This window comes from Gymnodraco acuticeps, unplaced genomic scaffold, assembly GCF_902827175.1.
Source record: "Gymnodraco acuticeps unplaced genomic scaffold, fGymAcu1.1, whole genome shotgun sequence".
Taxonomy (NCBI): domain Eukaryota; kingdom Metazoa; phylum Chordata; class Actinopteri; order Perciformes; family Bathydraconidae; genus Gymnodraco; species Gymnodraco acuticeps.
Genome location: NW_022991400.1, coordinates 911,514 through 923,511, shown reverse-complemented (window position 1 = coordinate 923,511; position 11,998 = coordinate 911,514). Strand labels below are relative to the sequence as shown.

Here is an 11,998-nt window from a genome sequence, read left to right as displayed (position 1 = left end):
CAGGGAAACTGTGTTAAAAGTACTTAAAAGTAAACATTTGTTCTGTGCCATTTGCAACTAAAAAACTATTGCTGCAATATTATCTGAAATATACTGAACTGGTGATATTAAAACATGACTTGTTCCAAAAGAGATATCTACCATTAACACCGTTTGCTGGTAAATCATGCAAGTGGCTGGTACTGTATGTTGCACGCACCAGCCAAAAATAACAATGGCAATCTATTGAGTGGCTGGTAACATTTCAACATTCACTAGGCTAGCCATTTGGCCAGTGGACAAAAATGTTAAAATTTGACCTCTGCAACCGTATTGTTTAATTACACTGGGTCTCTAATTACATCTTTTAAGTCTACTATAAATAAACATATTCCTCTATCCTCTCACTCAAACCCAGTGTAATGGTAACCTGATAAACCTGTAACATTAACGTTACGTGGTCAACAATAAACCTGTAACCTGCCTATAAACCGACAGATGTATTTATGTATGTAACTATGTATTTTTCTACGTTTAACGTTAGCCAGTAGATGGTAGCAGCGGAACGTAATGATTAACGTTACCGACCTTTTTTATGTCATGTCAAGAGTTGGATGTCAACGCCACTCAACGCAAACAAGTGTGACAAGCAAACATTCACTCATCTTTTCAAATATTCAGTTACAAAGCTAGTAGCAAGCTAAGTTAACATTACATAGCTGATGCTGAGCTAAACATGTTTGCTAACCGTCCATATGCGTTAATGTGACTGACCTCTCCGGGTGAGTTTTCAAGTGCCTGATGAAATTTGACGTTGTTGCACCAGCATCCTTGATTTTAATATTGCAGACTTTGCAGTGTGCGCTCCTTTTGTTGGTGCCGCCGGCGTTTTGTTCGAAGTTTTTATAGTTGAACCTAATTACAAGCGGTACAGCTGCAGGTGTGCCGCCGGTCGCCATGGTGTTACCATGATGTTAATGTTAATGTTAAAGGTGGGGTAGGTAAGTTTGAGAAACCGGCTCGAGATACACTTTTTGTTATATTCCATGGAATGCTCTTAACATCCCGATAGCCGGCCCGGCTAAAGTAACTGGATGGCCTACCTGCCTGTCAGCCTCCATCGGGGCACAAACTTATCTCGTGCCCTCATTGGTCATGTGCGCGTTCGTGTGTGTTGGAGGAGGGGCTCTGTGAGGAAGTGGCAGATTTTCTCCGGTTGTGTATTTTCAAATTCTAGCGATCTCGAGACGGTTTCTCAAACTTACCTACCCCACCTTTAATACGCCAAAAATAGAAAACACAATGATTGTTCACGAGTCCCAACACACGAGTCCAAGTCGAGTCCGAAGTCTTTTGAGCAGGAGTCCAAGTCAAGTCTGAAGTCTCTGTGTGTGCGACTTAAGTGCGACTCGAGTCCGAGTCACAGACTCGAGTCCCCATCTCTGATTGGAGACATCACCAATATGCTTTTGTTTGACAGTTTGGTGATGAGTGTGTTTGTGTGAAGGCCAGTTCTAAGCTGACACACTGTTTCCAGAGACAGGAGGGACTCAGAGTGACCTTGGTGTACAGAAAACACATAAAGTATATCCTGAGGAAATAATGTGCTACCAGATGGTGTTTTTTCTCCTATGTTCACCCCTGTACATCAACTGCCAGTCCCCATGTTGGTTTGTGGCATCACATCTTCATGATTTCTTATTGTATTAAACCAATATAATATATATAATCATAATACCAGCTATAATCGAATTCATCTTTTATTTTTAAAGGTTAGAGCTTGTTATATTGATCAAATAAATAACTTAGCTCGAGAAACATACACTGTAAAAAAAGTCTGTGAAATTAACAGGGAAAAACTGTAAAATCACGTCATCAAAAAACTGTAAATAGAGAAACAATGAAGCAGTGTTTAATTTACAGTAATATTTCGTAAAGTACTGAACCAAACAAAACTGTTAAATTCACATTAAGAATTATGTTAAAATAATGATATTTAATTGTATAATTTACAAATTACTGTGGTTTGAACACAGAAAAACTGTAATACATAAAACAATACAATACAGTTAAAATTACAACATGACAGTGTTAAAATCATGTTTTTTTATATTTTTTCATTGTTGATTATACTATAATATACTTACTTCTTATTTCTATTTGTTTAATACATATGTTTATTTTGAAATTGGAAATAACCCAGTACTGAGATATTCTTGGCATTTAAATGAGAATCCATAGAACAGCTGGCGTTTGGATTCTGGGGCCGCCCGGCTATTTGGAGTGGAATGCAGCCCACGGCAGACAGCCCAAACAGTAATCGAACGCGCCACTACGTGTGGACGGGCCGTTACGTTATTGTATTTAAAAAAAAATTGGGACAGCCTCTAGGCGGAAGTGACGCAAGCGGTCAACGAACGCAGCCTCCGAAGGAAACGGCCGCTGAACTGAGACACGCCTACTGAGCAGTAGAGTTTGTTTCTATTATTTTATTGGACTATTTAATTATCGCGGGAGCAGCCACTTTTTGCAGGTTAACAGCTCGGTGCGCGGCCAAGTCTATCTCAAGTCTGCCTGCCACGGACCACGGAGCTGTGTGCACATGAGCGGAGGATCACATCTGTAGCACTGGTAAGCTAACCGTTTATTTTCTTCAAACTTCAATTATAACACTGTGTGTTGTCAGGACAATACTAGCTTCTGTTTGTGATTTATTGCATTTTGCAGCAAAACGCTACAGACGAGGGGTTATGTTCTGCATTGCATAGGAACCCCAGTGTTTTTCAAATGTGTTGGCGCGAACTGCAAGCAAACAACGGTGTGTTGTCAGGACAATACTAGCTTCTGTTTGTGATTGAGTGTATTTTGCAGTCATAGTTATAACGTCTACTGAGCGGGGGGTTTGAAGCTACATCTGAGCGGGTTCAAACTTAACGGGCAGTCGTGTTAACGTCAACGCCGTCAACGTTAACGCCAGCCTAAGGCACACCTGTGCAATAATCATGCTGTCTAATCAGCATCTTGATATGCCACACCTGTGAGGTGGGATGGATTATCTCGGCAAAGGAGAAGTGCTCACTATCACAGATTTTTTCAGATTTGTGAACAATATTTGAGCGAAATGGTTATTTTGTGTTTATAGAAAATGTTTTAGATCTTTGAGTTCATCTCATGATAAATGGGAGCAAAAACAAAAGTGTTGCATTTATATTTTTGTTCAGTGTATGTCCACAGCAGTGCATTGCTTAGCTGTGCTGGTTCTCCTCTCTGTTTCTCCAAACTGTAGCTCCTACAACCCCTCTTCAAACAATATGAACTATCCCCTAAAAGCAAGTCAAATTGACATTACATTTATCTCCCCATAACCTGCAAATACACATACCATCAATAAAAAAATGTATGTGAGCAATTTAACAGACCTTAAAATGTAATAACATGTGTGCTAAAATTGTTTTGTGAAATGTTTCAGGAAGACACGTCTTGTTTTAATTTAGTTAGAATTGTGTTTTTCTTCTTTTTTAGGACGATCATGCTATTCTTCAAGGCGATTCATGCTGAGTGTGGATCGAAACATAGTACAGGACAACATCCCCTCCTTGGTTTCTGCCCTGTCCATGATGTTTGGGAGCTATTATTGCTTCAACATCGCCTACCCGTCAGAGCTGGCATCCACCCTGGAGTTTGTCCAGAGGTATGTGTTTTTTGTGATTGGCTTTATCCAACAATTTCTTTTATTAAACTGCAACAAATCTAAAGCAGCTGCTTCAGTGAATTGGGGGTTAAGATAATTGTCATTTATGGCTTGATGTGAAGTTTTTTGTTGTTAGGCAAGCTATTTTATTATTAATTCTGTTTGTTTGTATTTTTATTTGAAGGTGTTTTTTCTCCATCAACCCAGAGAAGGGCACCAAAGTGGAGAAGACACGCGCATCCCGTCTTCAGGTGAACCCGAGAGTCCTCACCTTGATACAGGAACTTTCGGACCATGAGTGGTGTGATGTCTGAATATGGACAGTAAGATCAATGGCATGTGGCGATGTGCCCAAGTTACAGTTTGTTTGATTGTTTAAATCGTAGTTTTAAGTGCCTTTTTTTAATGTTCTTTTAACTAATTTTAAAAAATGCAATATGTAACACTCAAAATGTCAAACTATTCTTTTAAGGTCATTGTAGCCACTCTTGCGGTTTGCTGTTACAAAGTGAAGTTGCTTGAACAATCTTCATTTGGCTTATGTGGATGTAAAAGCTCAGGACATTACTGTTGAGTGTAACAATGTTGACATGTTTTGTTTTCCACTTGGGTTTTTGCTTCTGAAGTGAAGGGTCTCTGCTGACCCTACCTCTTCACCTATCTCACTTAGACACACACTCACATGTGTTTTGCAACTGTAGCTTCATCACGTACACACTTCCTTTAGCAATGAACATGTATTCAACTAAAACAATCCCTTATTTTGGCTAATTTACAGCTCAGTCTGTGGCTGTGACAGTCGAGTATTATATTATACAGGTGCCCACTATAAGAGATGAGACATATAAAGTACTAACATATTTAAAAACATTATTTCCCATAAATCATTTGATGTGATGTAAGTAACCTCTCAACTTTGTTCAGCTTGAATTTCCTGGACAATGTGAGCTGTTTGTTTATTGTGCAGCCTTAGTTTGTATGTTTTACCAATATGTATGTTGAGAAATGACAGATGTTTTTGATCACTGCTATTATTTATATATATATATATATATATATATATATATATATATATATATATATATATATAATAAATTCTTGGAAAGGCAAGTTCTTGTTGGAATTTGTTCAACTTTTAATACAGTGGCTCTTGAGGTTTATCTAGCTTTGCATTTTAAATGTTAAGTGCTTAATCTGTGTGCCCTGGATTACATTCTTCACATTTCTGGTAATAGTCAAACATATATACGAAGGCAGTGTAGTTTAAATGAAATCTTTCAATCTGACTAATGTATAGGAAAAACATTTTTTTTCCACTGAGCAATAATCCTTACAGGCGGTTTTATACTATATATTTGAGATTGATATTCATAGAACAGTTTTTTCTGCATTTTAATTGTAATAAATAGGTTTTACAGACAATTTAAATTGCAGTATTTAGATGTTGCTTTCACCGTAAAACACCGCATTACACTGATGCTTTTCCAGTTAAACAGTGTTATTTGTTTGGTATGTTTCTGTAAAATTGAATGGGATTCAATGTACAATATACAACAACTGCATGTAAATCTTACTGAAATAATGAGTTTAGCAACGTGATCATGCTAATTCAGCAGAAAAGGGCTGTTGAAATTACAGATTTAAAATGTAAATTACAACAGTTTTAAACTGTAAAATATACACGTTGTTCTGTAAAGTTGTTTACAGTTTACCGTATTTTTTACATCATTATTCTGGCAACAAAGCTGCCAGGTTTTTACCGTTAAAAACAACGGTTTTTTTTTTTTACAGTGTAGGGACACAATAAAGTCCAGGGTAAAGGCATATGAGCAGTCAGAAACAGGTTAAAAACAACCAATGTGTCAGGATTTTTTTAAATAGGGCGATTTAGTTAAACATTTAATTATACTTGGGGTGTTTCTTGCTAAAGAAGAAAAGAGTTGAGGGTTGCCATTGGCAAACAAGTACAGTTCTATGGTGAGATGCAAACCAGAGTTTCTACAGTTTGCTACATTTGTGGGCAGACATCTACCTGCATTGACACTGGATGTTGGCAAGTTCCTCTGACTGACAAGAGCAGAAGACAAACAAACAAACTATTTTAGGGCATCATCATAAAGTCACTTTACACACACTGTATGGTACATGGATGTTTATTTCCTTTTTTTATAGTGCCAAACTGATAGTAGATGTATAGTCCATTTATATATTGTTTTCCCAGTCTTTAAGACTCCTCAAAGCACCTTCACATACATTAATACAGAGACAGAGGCTGCCATAAAAGCTGCCACCTGCTCAGGAGACTAACACATTCAAATACACTCACACACTGCTCGCTATCAGAAGCAATTTGGGATTAAGTATCTTGCCCAAGGACGAAATGTGCACATAAAAAAAAGAACTTGAAATGAGCACTTTTTTGCCGAATTTGAGAGCTATGAGTGTTAACTATGATGCTAACCTCTCTTCCCCTTTTTCATCACAGACACAAAGGTATGTGTGACATATGTGTGACAGGAATACTGAGCAGCAGCTGGGCCGAGGGAGAGGAGCAGCTCTCTGCTCTGTGGACAAACATTCCTTTACTCCAATAAACTCACACCTTTGTAACACTACATTTACAGCATGTGAGAGGTCAAACTGCCTGACTATAACACTATCCCACTGTAGACAGGCAGATGAATCGACACACACACACATTCCTGTAAATGTACTAATGTGAGGCCCAGACATGTTAACAAGGGGAGTGAGGGCCATCCTTTCTGCTGTACTGAGAGACAAAAGAAATGCTGCAGTTAAGTTCAGGTTCTTTAAAAAAACAACCTGAATTTGAAACAGCATTTTAGTACTGACCTTTTTTATAGCGGCGTTATTTTGTTTGTTTCATAATAGTTATTTTGCAGTCAATTTTAGCTGCAATTCTTTGTCAAAATAAAGACGGTTAAAGTCCCAATACATCTGTCTTTAACGGTACGTCCACGCGGTTCCGTTGCGTGCTGCAACGGAGACGCTTCCCATTCACTTTGAATGGGGTGACGTCAGAGGTTGCGCTAGACTTTTTCGCTGCCCGTCATTTTGACGGACAGGATCGTAAAACTTCCGTCAAAATCCAGAATAACCCGTCGCCTTTACACAACTCTGACGAGGGGGGGGGGGGGGAAGCATGCTCGTGTACTGTCAACGTGGGGGGGGGGGGGGCAGTTCACATGCGCCGTGTTATGCATGGCTGCTGCACCTCGCAGGAGCGTGCACAGCGTAAAGCCAAAACTCACAGACATTTCAGTGATTTGTACGGCACAGTTAGATTTGGAGACGGTATAATTTCCTTTTTGGAGGGCATGCATAACACGGCATAAAACCGGAGCCTCGCTGCGGGGAAACTTTGGCGCTGTTCCGAGTTTGTTCTAATCTGTCAAAATGACGGACTGCTTTCAGATTTGTCCGTCATTGTTAAAAAAATCCGTCATCGACGGAACATATTCGGTTAACGCGACCTCTGGGTTACGTCATGCTTTGCCGAACTGCATTGTGGTTCCGTCGCGTCGCTTTGCCTCCGTTGCTCGCTTCGAAAGTTGAGAAAAGTTAATCTTTTCAAGCGTTGACGGAAGCGCCAGCCAATCAGAGAACAGACATCAAAACATGTGGCGCTAGGTAGCTAAAAACTGCAACATGGCTCACCTTGGTCGTTGTAATTATATTCCTATTTGATCATGTCCCCTTTATTGTAGGCCAATATTACAAACAAATATTTTTTCGGAGTTTAGGATGGCAGAAGACACTACACTACCCAGAATCCTCAGCTATCGTTTGGGACTACAACATGTGCTTTGCTTGACAAACCCCGTGATTAGTCCTCAAGCTCTGTGATTGGATGTTGGAGTGGCAGTGCGCTCAGTTTACGCCCAGCGTCAAACAGCACTTTGAAATGGAATGAAACCCATCAACGGCACACTAACCAAAACAGGAATCGAACGTGTCCTACCCCCCCCCCCCCCCCTTAGGTCACAGGCTCCTCCAACAGTGCAACACAATAAAACAGAAAAAATAGTGCAAGGAATATATGATATAATAGATAAATGATTTCTAAGTAGCAGCCAGATGAATGTTATGGATGTTGTTTCAAAGTTCAGGTGTTTAATAGTCTTCTGGCCTGTGGGATGAAACTGTCCCTGAGTCCGGTGGTTTTAGTCCGGATGCTGCGGTGCCAGACGGCAGCAGACAGAACAGTTTGCGGCTGGGGTGATGGGGGTCTTTTATAATCCTGAGGGCTTTCTTTAAGGTTAACCTGGTAGTTTTACTCCACTACATTTATTTTAGTTACTTTACAGATTTGGATTAATGATGTGAAATATAAACAACCCTTAAATCAGACTTTAGTTACACCTGAGTAAAACTCAGTGAAGGTGATTGTCAAGTGCCAACAATCAGGAGAGATATTTGATAGTTGGTGCTTGAGAAGACTAAATATCTATCTGTAGATCTCTATAAAGCATATTCATTACTCGTTATTCTCTAATCGTTCATTAAAGACTGTATATAATGACTATTTTGCACATCCCTTTCAAGATTTTCTAAGTTTTATTGACATATCATATACACAACTACGGTGTAGTTATGCAATGAATGACAAACTTGGGTCACAGGTTCCTCAACAGTGCATTACAAGACATCTATCAATATGTGTGTATACTTCCACCATCGTATTCTGCACATTTCTTATTCTATCTACATACATATTATAAGACATATGTATAATATCGGTTAAAATAAGTGCTTCAACATAGTTAACATTGCAGGAAAGTTGAAATATAACACATTCAAAAGTGCTTTACAAAAATGAAAGACATTAAGAAAAAGGCATTTTAAAACAGTTATTAAAAAGCAACACAATCTTCCTGCATTGCAATTACTCTAAACGTGTAATAACGTGCTTTAACCAGTAGGTAGTTTGGGTTAAAAAGCTGTCAAGTTTACAGTGTTAACAAAATAAAATATACTGCTGATTCTGGTTTAGTTTACGACGGATATGTTTTGTTATTGTTTTGATATTTGTAACACAAAAGCGATGGAAAAACCCCACAGAAACACTGAAAAGATGGTCCATGGACCATGGTACATGAACCAGCGGTCTAGTAGTTAATAAAAAACAATAATATCAAAACAAATTATTACTACTAACTTTATTGTGAAATTAAAACAGAACGGTAAAAGAATAGTTTCCGGTCTATTCTGAGGCCCGATGTCTGTAGATAAATAAAGAACTACGGCAGATGTGTAATATTTAATGCAGCCAAACCATTTATTACAATGCATTCATGTGTTGACTTTCAAAGAGTAAAGCAAGTGTTAATCACAAGACTCAGGACCCAAACGCACAACACCAGAAACAGGTCAGGATTAACAAGGTCTTTAATGAAGGCAAAAACACAAAACGCTGACTAGGAGGAAAAACTGAGAAATTATAAGATCCAAAACTCCAAACAAAAACATCTACACGGACCATCAAAAATGAAACAAAAATAATCCATCAAAAAACATACTCAACAAGGTCAAGGAATGACTGGCAGGCTTGACGAGACAAGACGAACTGGGACAGGACAAAGGGAGACGCAGACTATATATACACACTAGGTAAGGGGACACAGGTGGCAACAATTAAGGGAGGGGCTGACAATCACACTGGAGGAAAACACACACAAGGGCAGGAATGGCTCTGAAACAAGAGGGAAAGGTTACTACAAAATAAAACAGGAATTCACAAGACAAAGCAAAAGACAAAAGGACTGAACTAAATAAATTAACTTAACATAAATGTAGAGACACCACAGTACCCCCTCCTTTACGGACGGCTCCGGACGGCCCAGAGAGTTCAGGATGGCTCTTGTAAAAATCCTTTATCAGGTCCTGGTCCACTATGAAGCTAGATCATGGGATCCACTCCTGCTCTTCCGGTCCATAACCCTCCCAGTCCACTAAAAACTGCTGACCCCTTCCACGTTTTCTGACATTCAGCAGACGCTTGACGGTGTAGACCAGACCTCCGTCAATGATCCTGGGAGGAGGGGGAGGCTTGGAAGCGGGAACCATCTTGCTTTCCTTGACTGGCTTGAGTTTGCTTACATGGAACGTTGGATGGACCCTAGTGACCTTGGCAGGCGCAAGCGAACAAACACAGGGTTAATACACTTTGACACAGTGAATGGGCCTACAGATCTTGGTACCAGCTTCCTAGAGGCTACGTTCAGGGGCAAGTCTCTGGGGGATAACCACACTTTCTGACCCGGTCTGTAAACAGGAGCAGGACGGCGATGCCGATCAGCCGCTTTCTTCATGCGGGCCGAAGTCCTCAGGAGGACCTGACGTGCTGAAGTCCAAATGCCATGACAGCGCCTGACCAGTGCGTGTGCCGAGGGAACCATGACTTCTTTCTCTGTCTCGGAGAACATGGGAGGTTGGTAACTATAGACGCACTGGAACGGGGTCAAACCGGTGGCAGAGGTAGGCAATGAGTTGTGGGCGTATTCTACCCACGTGAGGTGTTTCTCCAAGAAGCTGGGTTTTGGGACACCAGGCACCGGAGGCAGGTTTTCAGTTCTTGATTAAGTCTCTCCGTTTGTCCATTTGTCCTCCATGAACTATGCCTTGCCTCTGGGTTGTCGTCCCGTCCCCCTCCACCCACCCTTTTGGAAATTTGGGATTTTTTTTTGGGACGTCTAGGATCCATCCCTTGAGGGGGGGGTTTTGTCACGATTCTTATGTTATGTCACGTTTTTAGTTTTCTATGTCTAGGTTTGGGTTTATTTTGCTGTTCTATTCTCCCTGTTTCATGTTTTCCTCCTTGTTTCTTGTCTGGTCCTTCTCCCTGTGTTTTCTTCCCTGTCGTTAGTTTCCCTGGTGTGTCTGATTGTCTAATTGTGTTCATCTGTTGCCCTTGTGTTTCTGCCTCCCCTTCCCGGCTGTTTCTCGTCTCGTGATTACCCCTCCCTGTATTTAGTCTTGTCTCTTCCTGTGTTCCCTCGTCGGTTCATTGTTTGTTTGTCCTCCCTTCACGTCACGTTTCATGTTTTTCTCTCCGGTCTTCCTCCATATTTTTCAAGGTCTGTTTTTGTGTTATTGTTTTCCTGAGTTACCGTTTTGATTCATGCCATGTTTTGTTATCAGCTTTTAAATAAAGCTCGCTTTTTGTTTCTAAACCTTTTTCCGTTTTTGTAGTCTGCTTTTGGGTCCTACCTTTTCCGTGATCTTACAGAGATCATAACACTATGGGCCCATTGGATGAGGAAGATCGCCGGATGATCCCATGAGGATCTGAGTATTTTGTTCTGAAGAGTCAGGCCATTTTCAGCTTCATGCGCCACTAAGCAACTTTCATTGGAATGAACAGGGCCCCGCCTCCAATGCTGTATCCAGTTCTCTATATACATCCATGCTCTTGCCCCTTTAATGATCTGATATGAGCATTTTACTCTAACAGTGAAACCAACACTTGATTTGACTCCCACTAGCCAATCATGCGATTCTATCAACACTTCAAATAGTTTCCTCATCTGCTTTTAGCTGCACTGTAAAAAATGGCTGTGAAATCCACAGTTATTTACAGGGTTTGTGCACAGTAAATTACTGTATACTATTTTTTAGAGTATAATATCATGTTTCCAACCAAAAATTACAGTACCTCTGGAGTTACTTTAAAAATATCAGTAGTAATGTCCCAACTGTATAAAATCTCAGTAACCAACAATGTACTGTATACAATCACAGTAACCAACAATGTACTGTACATAATCACAGTAACCAACAATGTACTGTAGAAGATCACAGTAACCAACAATGCACTGTATATATTCACAGTAACCAACAATGTACTGTAGATAATCACAGTAACCAACAATGTACTGTAGAAGATCACAGTAACCAACAATGCACTGTATATATTCACAGTAACCAACAATGTACTGTAGATAATCACAGTAACCATCAATGTACTGTAGAAGATCACAGTAACCAACAATGTACTGTATATAGTCACAGTAACCAACAATGTACTGTATATAATCACTAGTGCTGGGGGGAAACGATTATTTTGAAAACGATTAATCGGGCGATTATTTGATCGATTAGTCGACTAATCTAACGATTATTTTTCTGTTGTTCAATTCATAAAAAACGTAATGTAAAAAAAACGTAATGTAAAAAATTTGTTTTTCACGATACTGTGTCTCAGGGGATCTTAATATTTAAGAACCTATTAATGTGTTATACCAGATTAACGGAAATAATCTCAGCTAATTGACGATACAAACCATGTTTACCAAAACAAAACACAAG

The 11,998-nt window shown here is 39.7% G+C and overlaps 1 long non-coding RNA gene across 1 annotated transcript; it reads left to right on the top strand.

Annotated features, from left to right (window-relative positions):
• Positions 1 to 2,364: 2,364 nt before the first annotated feature.
• LOC117532385 lies at positions 2,365 to 5,060 on the top strand. The gene is made up of 3 exons (XR_004566850.1): positions 2,365 to 2,610; positions 3,502 to 3,670; positions 3,855 to 5,060. It is a non-coding gene; the product is annotated as an uncharacterized LOC117532385 (long non-coding RNA).
• Positions 5,061 to 11,998: the final 6,938 nt, after the last annotated feature.